This window comes from Esox lucius, chromosome 5 (genome assembly GCF_011004845.1).
Source record: "Esox lucius isolate fEsoLuc1 chromosome 5, fEsoLuc1.pri, whole genome shotgun sequence".
Classification (NCBI taxonomy): Eukaryota; Metazoa; Chordata; class Actinopteri; order Esociformes; family Esocidae; genus Esox; species Esox lucius.
The window spans coordinates 28,395,923-28,411,621 of NC_047573.1; the positions used below are offsets into that span (position 1 = coordinate 28,395,923).

The window sequence follows — 15,699 nt, forward strand, 5'->3', positions numbered from 1 at the left end:
GGCGGACTGGGACACGTGGGTGCTCGCTATTTTCCGTGGGTGCTCGAGCCCCGGAGCACCCACGGTATCGGCGCCTATGCCCGGGTGCAAATAGACACTCCGATTAAATATTTCCATTAGTTCTCATATCCCTGAGCTGGGTTCCAGAATTATTACAACTCTAAGTAAGTTCCTTGTTTTTACACAAATCCTGGTTGGACTATTTCACATTTCCTGCTTTTTTCCCTCTCCTGATTCACTCCCCTCCTTGACTTTACATCCACCATCACAACTGCTCAGTGCATTCTGGAATCATCTTGACATGTTTCATATTCAATATTAATGTAGTACCTGATTTTTATTGTAATGATTAACACAGATGGAATCTCAGACGACTCGTGAATGACCGACTCATTCATATTTATGGTTCAATTGAACAATGGTTCAATTGTCTGTCCTCCAGCCCAGTACTCTGTCCAAACGTTGCTAGTTTTGTCAAAACAAAACAAATCTTTATTGATACAAATTCATAAGGGCATGTATTACATACAGCAGGCCCCAAGGCTAGGACAGGCCAAGTGGACAGAGTCAGGCCAGGACGCCTCCCCTCACCAGACCACAGTCTTAAGGAGCACACGTAGTAAGAGCAGCACAGCACACAGTAAATGGTAATTGCACAGCACACTAAATGCATAGCACAGGATGAATGGTAATAACACGGCACCCAGTGGAAGGACTCCTTATGGCTACCAGTCCCAACTAGAGCCCAGCCCCTGATCTGCTAGAACTGGAGGCCCCCCACAGAAATCATGTTAATGCAGTATAGGGGTCATAACTTACCATATTAAATGGTACAAGGACAATGACAACCATACAGGCTACATAATCAGGCAGGAAAGTGGTCTTGGTGCACCCCTACAACCCCCCCCCCCATCTAATCATTCACATTCCTTTCCCCTTTGCTACCTGTCTTTGTCGCCATTGTTATGGAAATGTTGAACTAATGTGCATTTGAGAAATGTCTGCTTTTCTATTGCCTAGTATGTAACTATTTTCTTTGATTCTGATACACATGTCTGTATAGTATCAGAGGATCACTAGGTACTCAGGCCATCTGTTCCTCTGCCTAGACCAATAATGGTAATAATGGTATCTGCCCTTTGTTCCTATGGGGTTCCAGAGGACATTGTCTATGACCGGGGTTCCCAATTTACGTCCAGGGTCTGGAGGGCCTTTATGGGCTGGTTGGGGGTCTCGTCAGTCTCACCTCCGGGTTTCACCCCGAAGCGAATGGGCAGGTGGAGCGTGTAAACCAAGACCTGGGGAGGTTCCAGAGGTCCTATTGCCAGGACCGGCCGGAGGAGTGGTCGGAGTTCCTGCCTGGGGCAGAGTATGCCCAGAATTCGCTCCGCCACTCCTCCACGACCATGACCCCTTTTCAGTGTGTTCTAGGGTACCAGCCGGTCTTGGCACCGTGGCAGAGCCAGCCTGAGACGCGCCGTGGAGACCTGGTCAGTGGCGCATCGACGCATTCGGCACGCCGGGGAGCGCTAAAAGTCTGCTGCTAATCGCCGTCGTAGCGACGCCCCGGTCTACGCTGTGGGCGACCGGGTCTGGCTCTCGGCCCAGAAAGTTGCACCTTCCCCCTGACTATAGAATTAACGCCTTGTTTCACGTTTCTCTCCTCAGGCCGGTGGTGGCTGGTCCCCTCCAGCAGTCAGGTGCGGGGGACCCCTCTGCCCCCTCTGGACCTCGAGGGAGGGGCCTGCAGTACCTGGTGGAGTGGGAGGGGTATGGCCCGGAGGAGCGTTGCTGTTTATAACCAATGGGGATCGCCCTGTGTTAGTTATGTCTATAACTGAACAGGCTGATCCATTAATGATGCTACACACACACTGGCCCTATCAGAGAGCAGTGGAGCAGCGGCTACACACACTGACTCACACAACGCTGTGCTGAGTGGCGTAGTGGAGACAGTCGTGAGTCTGTGAGGACGGCGCCGTGTTATTAGGGCCGTTCACGCCACCCGTTGCTCACCCAGCAGGGTCCTCCACTCCCCGAATCCATTGATACGGATGGAGAAGAGAGGACCACTGCCAAGGGGACCTCCTAGCCGAAGGAAGAGAGACACTCCCTCCTCACTGAAACAGATAGGAGGGCACAACTCTGGCACTCCGGGGGGTCCAGTAGCCCTTTCCTGGCATGGTCAGGACCCAGGTACACCACGCAATAGGGTCCGCCGAAGCCAGCTGGGGGAGCACGGCAAAATACTGCAACTACTTTCGTTACAAGACTGAGCAAACAACCAGCAGATGTACTTGTCTTTCAAGGTCATTGTGACGGTTTTGCTATTGTCATCTACAAGATATTAGCAACATTTCACAGCATTAAATATGGACAACAACAAACACATATACACAGTTTATTTGTTACCTCACCAGGACATCATTATCACTTTCAAAGAGCAAGGACGTTTCCAACTTTGTATTACCAAACAACACCGAAACAGCCTCTTCTAAATTAAAAAGTTATGGTCACTTTGTTGTAAGCATTTTGGTAATAAAATAAACTAAAATAAGGTAAAATGACACCACATTATTTTTCTGGTTTCTTATTAATGACAACATCAACTGGAATACAGTAACTGTTTTTCATCAGGTACATTTTGTGATTTTTACCCAAATATTTTTGTTATATCAATAAACTGAACATAAAATATAAAAAAAAACTGAATTATTTTAAAGACTTTACTGGGTTATAGATCATATAAGGAAATAAGTCAATTAAAATAAATAAATTAGGCCCTAATCTATAGATTTTCCAAGACTGAGAATACAGATTTGTATTTCTTGGTAATAGACACCAAAATATTGTAGGGTCATGAATGAGGAAACCAGTCAGTATCTGGAGAAACCACCATTTGCTTCATGTAGTGTGACTTATTCTTACCATATAGTTGATCAGGCTGTTTATGTGGCAAATGAAATGTTTTCCATTGTTGTTGCACATAGTTGCTGCATAAGGATGGAAACTAAACACACTTAGACATTGACTACTGGGAGTGTCAGACTCTGACTGAACCACTGTCTTACTCTGGTCACACTCTGAGGAGACCACCTGACAGTCCAGTCTAAAGGTCTCTAGTATTCTCACACAGACCTGAGCCAATCAACGCCTCTTCTTGATCAGTAGCATTAACATGCACAGCCCTGTGTCACAAGGATCAGCAAACACTTCCTGGAAGCAGAAAATGTCTCAGTTCTGCCACGTCTCCATACTCACCAGACAGGTCACCCATTGAGCATGTTTGGAAAGTTCAGGATCCAACAGTGTTCCAGTTCCAGACAAAATCCAGTAACTTGGTTACAGACATTGAAGAGTAGTGAGACAACAATCTACAGGCCACAATAAACAGTCTGATCTACTCTATGAGAACATGTGTTGTGCTGCATCAGGAAAATTAGGCAAATGGTCAGTTCTGATACAGACTAGTTTTCTGATACACCTGTTTTTTGTGATCAACAGATCCACATCAATGTTCCCAGTCATGTGAAATCCATAGATTAGGGCCTAATTCATTTATTTTATGATATCTTGATTCATAATAACTGTGGGTTTAGCTGATTTGGCATTTGACAAGCGGAGTGGTATTGCTTGGTTACTTGTAAATCCAGACATGATTTTCATTAAAATGATTAAATGTGTAGCTTTAGACCAATAAAAAACTGCATGAGATAGAGTTTATTAAATAAAATAATTATTAATTTCATTATCGGTAGACTACATGTTCTGATGTGTGTTTTCAGTTATATAAAAAAAGGTGTATTTCTGGATATCCCACTATTTTTACCTGGTAGCAGACAATAAAAAACAATACAGCAGGACACAGATATATTTAGACAATAGACAAAGACAACAACTTGACAAAACTACAATTAAAAGGCACATCTAATGAATAAGTTGTAGGTGTCTGTAAATCTGTTAGTGATTAGGTCTTTAAAAGTGGCAATGTTGACAAAAGTAGGTCTCAGATGGGGAAGTGAGGCTGAAGAGGGTTTTGTATAATAAAACAGTAACCAGTGTATCTTGTCTCAGGTATATAGTGATGGACAGTTTCTGGTACTGTACAGAGTCTAGTTATGTCTTTCCTTACTCAGGTCACTTTGAACAATTGCAGTTCCTTTAACAAGTTTGAGATACAGAGAAAGTTGTAGTGAATATGTGAGATCTCTATTTGTTTGACATGCAATCTCTTTCTGCATTCACAGGCTGTCACGTCTGCTGTTCTGCTAATTGTTCTGGAAATGGGAGAAATGATGAACTCGACCTTGAAGGTAACACAGAATTGAGAATATTTACTGACTATGATAGATCAATAATGCCCTCTACTGGCCAGACCTGATATCTGACATCTGAGTTCACCACAGAACCAGGAAGTCACAGAAAACAAACCACTCCTCTGAGAAAAAGCAGTTCAAGGAAAACGAAAGTAATCTCTTGTTCTTTTTTCTCTGTTTATTTGTGTTTGAAAAATGGCACAGGCTATAAACTCAATCAGTTGTTCAATCTGTTTAGATCTACTGAAGGATCCAGTAACTATTCCCTGTGGACACAGCTACTGTATGGGCTGTATTAACCCTTGGTAGCCTATGGGGCTTTCGGCCGGATTTCACTAGTGGGACATTTTGGGTCCTAGATTCATTTCTGTAACAGATACAACCTATTATGATGTATCCTTTTAATAGCAACCCCTCTGGCTACAATAAAAACACATAAAAACAGACTTCTGGGTCACTATTTATAAAACTCATCTGTTTGAATGGCAAAAAAATAGTTTTCGGAAAACATTTCTGCCATTCAGCATCAAGATTTTTTTTTGAAAGCATTATGAGATTTTGTGTCAATGGTATTTCCTCATACTTTCATGCCTTTACTATCAAATTACACTGTAATTGGGTTGAAAATAATGAAATAATTATATAATAGAAGGTAAAAAATATAGGCACCCCCAAAAAATTTGGTTCTTCTACCTAGAAATAAAACATTATGAAATAAATAAGAGTGAATGTAAAAAACACATGTAATGGGTGTAATGACTCAAAACGGCCAGCAGATGGCAGCACTAGAACGCTAGTTACGTTTGGACTTATATATTTTATAAACTCAGAAAAATTACCAACTTCTTCCCAAAAACTCAAGAACATCCCCATACTATTTTGACTAAATATAAATTTTTATATCTTATATATAATACAAACGATGTATTATGGTTCAAAACATCATATATAGTGATGTACATGCATGTAATATTCATAGTAGTGTACAAATGAGCCTTTCTAAGATGCATTGGCAATGTCGTTGCCTGGTGAAAGGTTCTCATAGCAACCCAAACTATACAACTATACAACCCATATTATACACGGAAAACCCCAATTATACACGGAACGCTTCAGGAAAGTGGCTACAAATAATATACCATTGGAAACGGACGATTATGGCGAATCTATTTTTCGAAATATTTATGCAAATTAGCACTGTCCGCGGGATCGCGGATCAGGAAGAGGACAAGGGTATCTACAGCTGCCCCCAGTGCAGACAGACCTTCATACCAAGACCTGTTCTAAACAGGAACACCATGTTTTCTGAATTGGTGGAGAATCTGAAGAAGACAAGACTCCAAGCTGCTCTTCCTGATCATTGTTATGCTGGACCTGGAGATGTGAAGTGTGATTTCTGCACTGGGAGAAAACTCAAAGCTGTCAAGTCCTGTCTGGTGTGTCTGGCCTCTTACTGTGAGACTCACCTCCAGCCTCACTATGAACCTCCAAACAACTACAGGAGAAGATCTGTTCTCATCATGACAAACTACTGGAGGTTTACTGTCGTACTGATCAGCAGTGTATCTGTTATCTTTGTACACTGGATGAACATAAAGGACATGATACAGTCTCAGCTGCAGCAGAAAGGACTGAGAAACAAGTAAGATGGGAACTCTACAGTATAGGATAAAATGTATAAGGTCTGTGTGGATGTGAGTGTGTTTGATATAAATTATATTTAGTTTGTGGGTGTGTTTGTAACAGCTGCACCGTGAGCAATCTGTAAACCTTACCTAAGTATTGGTATTATACCTGACCAATTTTATACCACTGATGTAAACCTCACACTTTGACTAGAATCAGAACAATTTAGTAAGACTATTTAAGGAACAAGTGGGATTGGTGTATTACAGATGTACATGGCTAAAGGCAGTTTTAATATAAGATGCCACGCCAAATAGGACAGGCAAGTTTCCCTAGTGGTCAGGGAATTTAACTAATATCCCTGGTTCTGATCCCCAAACATCAAGGTGATACTGTATCTATGTCAGTCAGTTCCTGATCAAGACAGTTCTAATTGCTTCTGCCTCCCCTGTAACATTTCCCCAGGTGGTTGATATGAAAGGAACTGGATCATAATCAACTTGCCTGGTTAAACAATGGTTAAAGTAAAGCCTTAATCTGTAGTATATTGGCCCTGTACCACAAACTAGAGGTATTCACAGATATGTTCAAAATATGACATTCCATCTGTTATCCGTCTGGTTCAGATACATATATACAGACTATATATACCGACTATATATACCGACTATATCTACAGACTATATATACCGACTATATATACAGACTATATATACCGACTATATGTACCGACTATATATACCGACTATATATACAGACTATATATACCGACTATATGTACCGACTATATATACAGACTATATATACCGACTATATACACGACTATATATACCGACTATATATACCGACTATATATACCGACTATACAGGTGCTGGTCATAAATCTGGTCATGAATCTTGTATAATATATGCATTCATTCCACACAGACTGATATATTTTGAGTGTTTATTTCTTTTAATTTTTATGATTATAACTGACAACGAATGAAAACCCCAAATTCAGTATCTCAGAAAATTTTAATATTGTGAAAAGGTTCAATATTGAAGACACCTGTTGCCACACTCTAATCAGCTAATTAACTCAAAACACCTGCAAAGGCCTTTAAATACTCTCTCAGTCTAGTTCTGTAGGCTACACGATCATGGGGAAGACTGCTGTCTTGACAGCTGTCCAAAAGACAACCATTGACACCTTGCACAAGGAGGGCAAGACACAAAAGGTCATTGCTAAAGAGGCTGGCTGTTCACAGAGCTCTGTGTCCAAGCACATTAATAGAGGCGAAGGGAAGGAAAAGATGTGGTAGAAAAAAGTGTACAAGCAATAGGGATAACCGCACCCTGGAGAGGATTGTGAAACAAAACCCATTCAAAAATGTGGGAGAGGTTCACTAAGAGTGGACTGCAGCTGGAGCCAGTGCTTCAAGAACCACCACGCACAGACGTATGCAAGACATGGGTTTCAGCTGTCGCATTTCTTGTGTCAAGCCACTCTTGAACAAGACACAGCGTCAGAAGCTTCACTTTTTAAATAGAATTACTGAAATGAATAAACTTTTTGATGACATTCTAATTTTATGACCAGCACCTGCATATATCGATTATATATAGTGACTATATATACCGACTATATATACCGACTATATGTACCGGCTATATATAGTGAAGAAAGAAGAACATATCCCGATTAATAAATGTGATATAATTCAAAATTGCTACACTTTCCTGATTACATTTGTTTATGATGTATTTATCTGCAGAGACAGTTTGGGGAGAAATATTTGGAATCCCAGAAGAGAATTGGGGAGAGAGAGAAGAAGATTCAGGAGTTGAGACAGACTGTGGACACTCTGAAGGTGAGTGTTGTGGCTGATATAAATACATGTACAGGACCAATCAGAAGTTTGGACACACCCACTGAATGGATTAGTGTATCTAAACTTTTGACTGGCACTGTATATTTACATTTACATGCTGCCTATAATCCTGTTGATTGCAGAGTGAATTAACTTAAATTGGACCCCCTTCTCTCTCTGTGTCCTAACAGCACTTTGCACAGGCAGCAGTGGAGGACAGTGAGAGGATCTTTACTGAGCTGATCTGCTACATTGAGAAAAAACACTCTGAGTTGAAGGAGCTGATCAGAGTTCAGGAGAAGACTGAAGTGAGTCGGGCTGAAGGACTCTTGGAACAAGTGGAGCAGGAGGTTGCTGAGCTGAGGAGGAGAGATGTTGAGTTGAAGCAGCTCTCACACACAGAGGATCACATCCATTTCCTCCAGGTGACATCACTAACTTACCTTACAATACTCTGTAATGGATCCCTCTTGACTTCTTTACCAGTGAAATGGACTGGAACTTAATTCACTGTCTGTCTATGTCAAAACCTATTGCTTCTTTCCCTCTCTGTAGAGTTTCCAGTCTCTCTGTGTCTCTCCTGGATCTGAGGTCTTACCCAGTATCACTATCTATCCACATATCTCCTTTGAGCATGTCAATAAATCAGTCTCTGAACTGAAAGATCAAATACAGGATGTATGCGAAAAGGAAATGGACAGGATATCTGGGGAAGGTTGGTCAAAATTATTTTTATAAAATTAAACATGTGTTTTTTACTCATCATAGAACAACATCTACTATTATACAGAAACCAACATTATTTATAGGAGGACATTTTGAAAGCAAATTCTAAATATTAATAGATAATTGTAATATCTGATTTGTCTGGGTGGGTAACAATTAGACAAAACACAAATGGTCCATATACAGAATATTGTCATCAAAACACACAACAAGAGGAGGAGAAGAAAGGGGGAAGTATAAAGGAGCAGAAGAGTATGAATGACCTCAATATCTTCAGTGAATCAATGTAGTTATCAAGTAGAGATCTGAGATCTGTCAACAGTCATTGTTGTTCACACTGATCACATGTGACATGTGTAAAAGAGTCTGGAGACACTGTGGTGATTATTATGCTGCCTGCAACATCATCCAGCATGACCAGTTTGGCGGTGGGTCAGTGATGGTCTGGGGAGGCATATCCTTGGAGGGTCACACAGACCTCCACATGGTAGCCAACAGTAACCTGACTGCTGTTAGGTACCAGGATGAAATCCTCAGACCCATAGTCAGCCCTGACGCTGGTGAAGTGGGTCCTGGGTTCCTCCTGGTTCAGGACAATGCCCGTCCTCATGTGGCCAGAGTGTGTAGGCAGTTCTTGGATGATGAAGGCACTGATGCCATTGACTGGTCCTCACATTCCCCAAACCTTAATCCAACTGAGAACCTCTGGGACGTTATGTATTGAGAACCTCTGGGACGTTATGTATTGAGAACCTCTGGGATGTTATGTATTGAGAACCTCTGGGATGTTATGTATTGAGAACCTTGTGATATATAAGTCTGTCTGTCTCCATAGTGACTCCATGTCAGATTGGACCACTTGCTGATCCCAAGACCAGAGAGGATTTCTTAACATGTGAGGAAATACAACCACACACACACACACACACAGAACACAATCACACATCGTTGTTTGCACTTTATGTAAACATACACACACAATCTTAGACATGCACACATACACTCATAACCATACACAATTCTGTTTCTTTACATGTAATCACAATCTTACAAACACACACACATACACACACACACGCAGACACACAAAAAGACACAGAGAGAGGAGACAGAGACTCTCCTTTAAAAAAGATACAAAGACACTCAAATAACCAAAAACTAAACCTTAAATTTAACACCAATTCATCCTCCTCAGAAACAGAGCACAACACACCCTGAACACCCCATAAACTTATGAACTGCCCAAGATGTTGTACCAGACTAGTCAAACTCAACCCTCAATCTCACTGTCAGCATCCCCTCAAACATACCCACCACATCCACAGATCCCTGTCCTTGAATAAAATGTTTCCTAGTCTTCCAAACAGCTAATTTATCAGCCCCTGACAAAACAATTCATTAAGGCCACCATATACTAAAACTATACTTGGGTCCAAATATAAACAACCGAGAACAGAAGAACTCACCCAAAACAGTAAACCACCTAGTCAGCAGGTCAAAAACACCAACCAACCTGGAACAATGTAAAAACACATGAACCAGAGATTCAGGATCAGAACAAAAAGGACACCCCTCCTTAACACTTGGATCCAGGTGAACCAGATGATTCAGGATCAGAACAAAAAGGACACCCCTCCTTAACACTTGGATCCAGGTAAACCAGATGATTCAGGATCAGAACAAATAGGACACCCCTCCTTAACACTTGGATCCAGGTGAACCAGATGCCCATTGAGTGGTCCAGGTTATAGAAAAAAGTGCTGGGAGCATCCATATCTTTGAGGGTGGCAAAGTGAGACCTGATCAAGGCACCCTTCACACTTTCATGCAAAAAGGACCTTAATTCATGTCTCTTATCATGTAAATTCATGACTAATCCAGGGTCTGTCTGAGTGGTCAGTTACAGCTCAATCAATTTGATGTCCTGTTCAAGGGCTCTAATAGTCTCTCTAACCTCAACATTAGACAGAGCAGTAGACTGTTGACTAAACACACATTTGGGTCTTCCCAACCTCCCACTGTTGTCTCAAGGACTCAAAATTCCTTTTCAAAGCCCTCCATCGTCCCCAAAACAACAAAACCTTTCACAAAACATGATTTTTTGTAAAAACTTAATATTTAAATACCAAAGTGACATTGACCATCGTGGACAGAACAATTTAAAATCAACAGTAATAATAATATGATCTGAAAACCCCACAGGAAAAATGTCACACTGCACCACTCTACCAGAGTAGCGTTCTGAAACATATAACCTGTCTAACCTTGCTGCACTCATTTGACCATCAGTCATTTTTAACCATGTGTACTGACTAACATTGGCATTTCTCACTCTCCATACATCAGAAAGATCAAACTCAGTCAACACACCAGACAGACCGGACACAGAATTCAGATGAGGTTCCAAACCTGTGTGATCAACAGTAAAATCCAATGTACAGTTCCAGTCCCCCTAAACCAAACATCCCTGTTGATCACATTGTCATAAAGAAACCTTTATCTTATCAAATACAGCAATGCACTGTGTTCCATCATTTGGAGCATAAACATTCAAAAATAAAACAAAACTCCCATAACATCCACCTTGACCAATAAGACCCGACCCTTGACAATTTCAGTTATAGATATTACAGTCACCCCCAAACCAGAGGAAAACAAAATAGCCACTCCAGCACTTAAATGTGTACCATGACTAAACACATGCTGCCCCCCCCCACCACATGCCCCAGTCAACCTCATTAGCTTCATCACTATGTGTCTCCTGTAGGAAAACGACATTACGTTGTTTCTATGTAATCACTTCCAATACCCAAGCCCTCTTATTCCAATTCCTCCCTCCATTAATATTAAGAGAACCAACCTTTAACACCTCCATAAAGAAAAGAGGAAAAACAGAAGAACACACAGAGAAAACAGAAAATGGGTAAAAGACACCCTGGGATGTATGATATCCATTATTGTTTAGATTTTCTGAACAGCCCCGTCATGCATAGAAATCAGAAATCCACCAAGAGAAAAGGATGAATAAATTGAAAAGGGCCGCCAAAATACTCAATCACTCACACCACTCCCAGCATGCACAGAGAGAGGAGACACACACACACACACAGAGGGAGAGACAGAGACAGACACACACACATATAGGGAGAGACAGAGACAATCAATCAAATGTATTTATGAAGCCCTTTTTCCAACAGCAGTTGTCACAAAGTGCTTTTATAAAAACACCCAGCCTTAAAACCCAAGGAGCAAACAACAGTAGTGTTGAATTACAGTAGCTAGGAAAAACTCCCTTAGAAGGACGAAATTTAGGAAGAAACCTAGTGAGGACCCAAGACAGACACACACACACACACACAGAGGGAGAGACAGAGACACACACACAGAGAGAGCGAGACAGAGACAAGAGAGACACACACACACACACAGATTTAGGGAGCCAGACTTTCACTGATGTTGTTTTTCATCTTCTTAGATTCCTGCCAGCTGACATTGGATCCCAATACAACATATCAGTACCTGTGTCTGTCTGAGGGGAACAGAAAGGTGACATGGAGTAATAAGGTCCAGTCCTATCCTGACCATCCTGACAGATTTACCTCCTATTACCAGGTGTTGTGTAGAGAGGGTCTGTCTGGAGTCTGTTACTGGGAGGTAGAGTGGAGTGGGGAGTGGGTTCGTGTAGCCGTCTCATATAAAGAGATCAGCAGGAAAGGTGATGGTCATGAGTGTTGGTTTGGTAATAATAATCAGTCCTGGGTGTTATTCTGCTCTACATCCAGATTTTGTTTCATCCACAATAATACCAGGACTGATATCCCTGTCCCCTGCTCCTCCAGAGTAGGAGTGTATCTGGACCACAGGGCAGGAACTCTGTCCTTCTACAGTGTCTCTGACACAATGACCCTCCTCTACAGAGTCCAGACCACATTCACTCAGCCACTCTATCCTGGGTTCAATGTTTGTTATGGAACGTCTGTGAAGATACTGACACATATTCAGTGATCCATCTATCAGTCTGTTTGTATCAATGTATGAATGATCGACGATGGCTAAAGATTGATTTAAGATTACAGATATCATATAGAACAGCATGATATAGTTACACATTTGCATGTACACATGTTTCAATCAAATCAAGGGGATAGAGTTTGCCAGAGGTCTGAGTTCCTGAATGAACACATAATGAGACATGCCCCTCAATGGTGAAGGGAGTTGATTGACAGCTGAAATGGACCAATCATCATAAGGTTTAGTTTATTCAGTGTCTACAACCCTGCTGAACTATTTTTAACAGAGAAGATTCTTCTTAAACTATGGGATTTGTTTTGAGTTGGTTGTTTATCTGTGAACAGATATATTTGTAAATATATGCCATGTGTATTTAAAGCATCATTCATTGTTGTACAAAACATATTTTATTTTGATTATGAAATGTTTTGAACATAATGTAATTACTGACTGTGTAGAATGTTTCTGTGTGAGGTGATTTCAGGTAAACAGAGTAACCTCTTATCTGTTGTCATCTAGTCTGATTGATGGGGCAGATAGGAGTTGATTCACACATTTAATTAACATTTACCTTTGGTTCATGTTCAGCAAACATCTGTTGAGTATTTTATGTGTGATCATAGATTTGGGAATCTTTCAGTAAGTCATTTGTAGACAGTCTGTTATGCTTTCTAGTAAATTCTACCTGTACTTGTCTATAATTACTGTCCAGTCTGATTATGTAACATTTGGGACACGTTTTAGAGGGACTAGTTTTTTAAACTGTGAAACTTAATACTTGATTTGCTGTAACTTTTATCATTATAAAGAGTTTGATTGAAAAGGATCTTTAAATTGATCATTGAATGGTCCCTGTATGTCCTCATGTTCTGTCATATAGTCTAGCATATAACATGTATTATCCTGAGACAGGAAAAGTCCTAAAACATAGGCTGGTGAAATTCATCACCAAAGGTAGCGCAGATAGTCAGACTCTGACAGATTGTGACATGGGGGATGACATTGAGAGTTCTGAAAATACACCACCGAAGACAGTCAACCAGGGTCAGAGACAGTCAACCAGGATCAGAGACAGTCAACCAGGGTCAGAGACAGTCAACCAGGGTCAGAGACAGTCAACCAGGGTCAGAGACAGTCAACCAGGGTCAGAGACAGTCAACCAGGGTCAGAGATAGTCAACCAGGGTCAGAGACAGTCAACCAGGGTCAGAGACAGTCAACCAGGGTCAGAGACAGTCAACCAGGGTCAGAGACAGTCAACCAGGGTCAGAGACAGTCAACCAGGGTCAGAGATAGCCTAAGGAGAGTAAAGAGTCCAGTATCCTACAAGACAGAATAAGACTCCAGAATACTTAAAGGAGTACCAGTGTAAAGCTGTGTGTAATAATGACGAAAGTTAACATGTAGATTATTTTACAGAGTGGCTTATGGTGTACCTAAAACATTCAGAGAGGCTATGGACTCTAAGAAGTCAAAGATGTGGACGGACCCAATGAAAGAGGAGATGAACTCTTTGACAGAGAATGAGACTTTCACTCTGAATCCACTTCCAAGAGGCAAACAAGCAGTGGGAGGCTGCTGGGTTTATGCAGTGAAAGAGAGCCCAGATGGATATGAGACTTGTAAAGCCAGATATGTTGCAAAAGGATATGGTCAAGTAGAAGGGATTGACTCTAAAGAGACCTTTTTACCGACAGCCAACATGACCTCTGTCAGAGCATTGATGCAGGTGGCTGTACAGGAGGATCTTACACCAACTGGATGTGAAGACTGCTTACCTCCATGCTCCGATGGACTGTGAGCCATATATGGAACAACCGGAAGGTTTTGAGATCAAGTCAAAAACAGGGGAAGACTTAGTGTGCAAACTCAATAAGTCATTGTATGGTTTAAAACAGTCCGGCGTAACTGGAACATGTAACTGCATGATCTCCTTACAGAAAAGGATTTTGTACAAAATGATGCTGATCATTGTGTCTACAGCAGAGAATCTGAGAACGAGAAAGTGATTCTGTTATTGTGGGTAGATGACTTAATCATGGCGGTGAGTAACAACACCTTACTCAGTGATGGAAAAGAAATGTTGAAGAGAAGGTTTAAAATGAAAGATATGGATCCACTTTAACACTTCCTGGGTGTCGACTTCAGACAGAGTGAGGGAGAGATCAAAATGACTCAGAAGAGACACAGAGAAGATGTTAGTGACATTTGGAATGTCTGAATGTAAATCGAGATCCACCCCATGTTAGCAAAAGTTAAACTTTTACAGTGAGGGTGAAGTTATTGACTCAACAGGATATAAAGAGATAGTAGGTAGCTTGATATACATTATGACAAGTACTAGACCTGACCTGAGCTGGGTTGTTAATAAACTATCACAACACATAGCAGAACCAAAGCAACAGCATTGGACTGCAGTAAAACACCTACTGAGGTACTTAAAGGGTACTCTGGATCAAGAACTACACTCTCAGAAAAGTGAGGAAAGCCTACAGCTTGAGGGATATAGTGATTCTGATTGGGCAGCCGATAAAAATGATAGGAGGAGCACAACTGGATACTGTTTCAACTTAAATGAGAATGGTCCAGTTATATTGTGGAAGAGTAGGAAACAGCCAACAGTGGCACCATCCAGCTTTGAAGCTGAGTATATGGCACTAGCAGCCACTACTCAAGAGAGTATGCACCTTGTACAACTACTTAAAGGAATAGTCAGTAGTAACCAGCATGTACCAGTCAAGATATATGAGGACAACCAGGGGGGGATAGCTTTATCTAAGAACCCAGTATGCAGAGAGAGAAGAAAACACGTAGATATAAAGTATCACTTTGTACGGTCTGCACACAGAGAAGGGAGAATATCTATAGAATACTGCCCTACTGCAAACATGGTCGCTGATGTCCTTACCAAGCCAGTGACAAAGGCTAAGTTTGAGAGTTTCAAGGGGTATTTCTTTGGAGAGTAATGTGAGCTGGCAAATGTAAATGTTTCTGAAGTTTTTAGAACACTGCCAGATATGTTATTTTGGCGTAATGTATTTTTGGTTTTTGTTTACCACTTTAGAGAGCTGTAAGCATGTCTTTAAGTGGGAGTGTTAAGCGTATTTGATATGAGGAGCAAAGCCATGTTAAATAACCTACGCAGTGACATCATATTAGTATGTGTGT

At 41.2% G+C, this 15,699-nt stretch overlaps 1 pseudogene; it reads left to right on the forward strand.

Moving 5' to 3' along the window:
* Positions 1 to 4,511: 4,511 nt before the first annotated feature.
* LOC114839299 lies at positions 4,512 to 12,852 on the forward strand (annotated as a pseudogene).
* Positions 12,853 to 15,699: the final 2,847 nt, after the last annotated feature.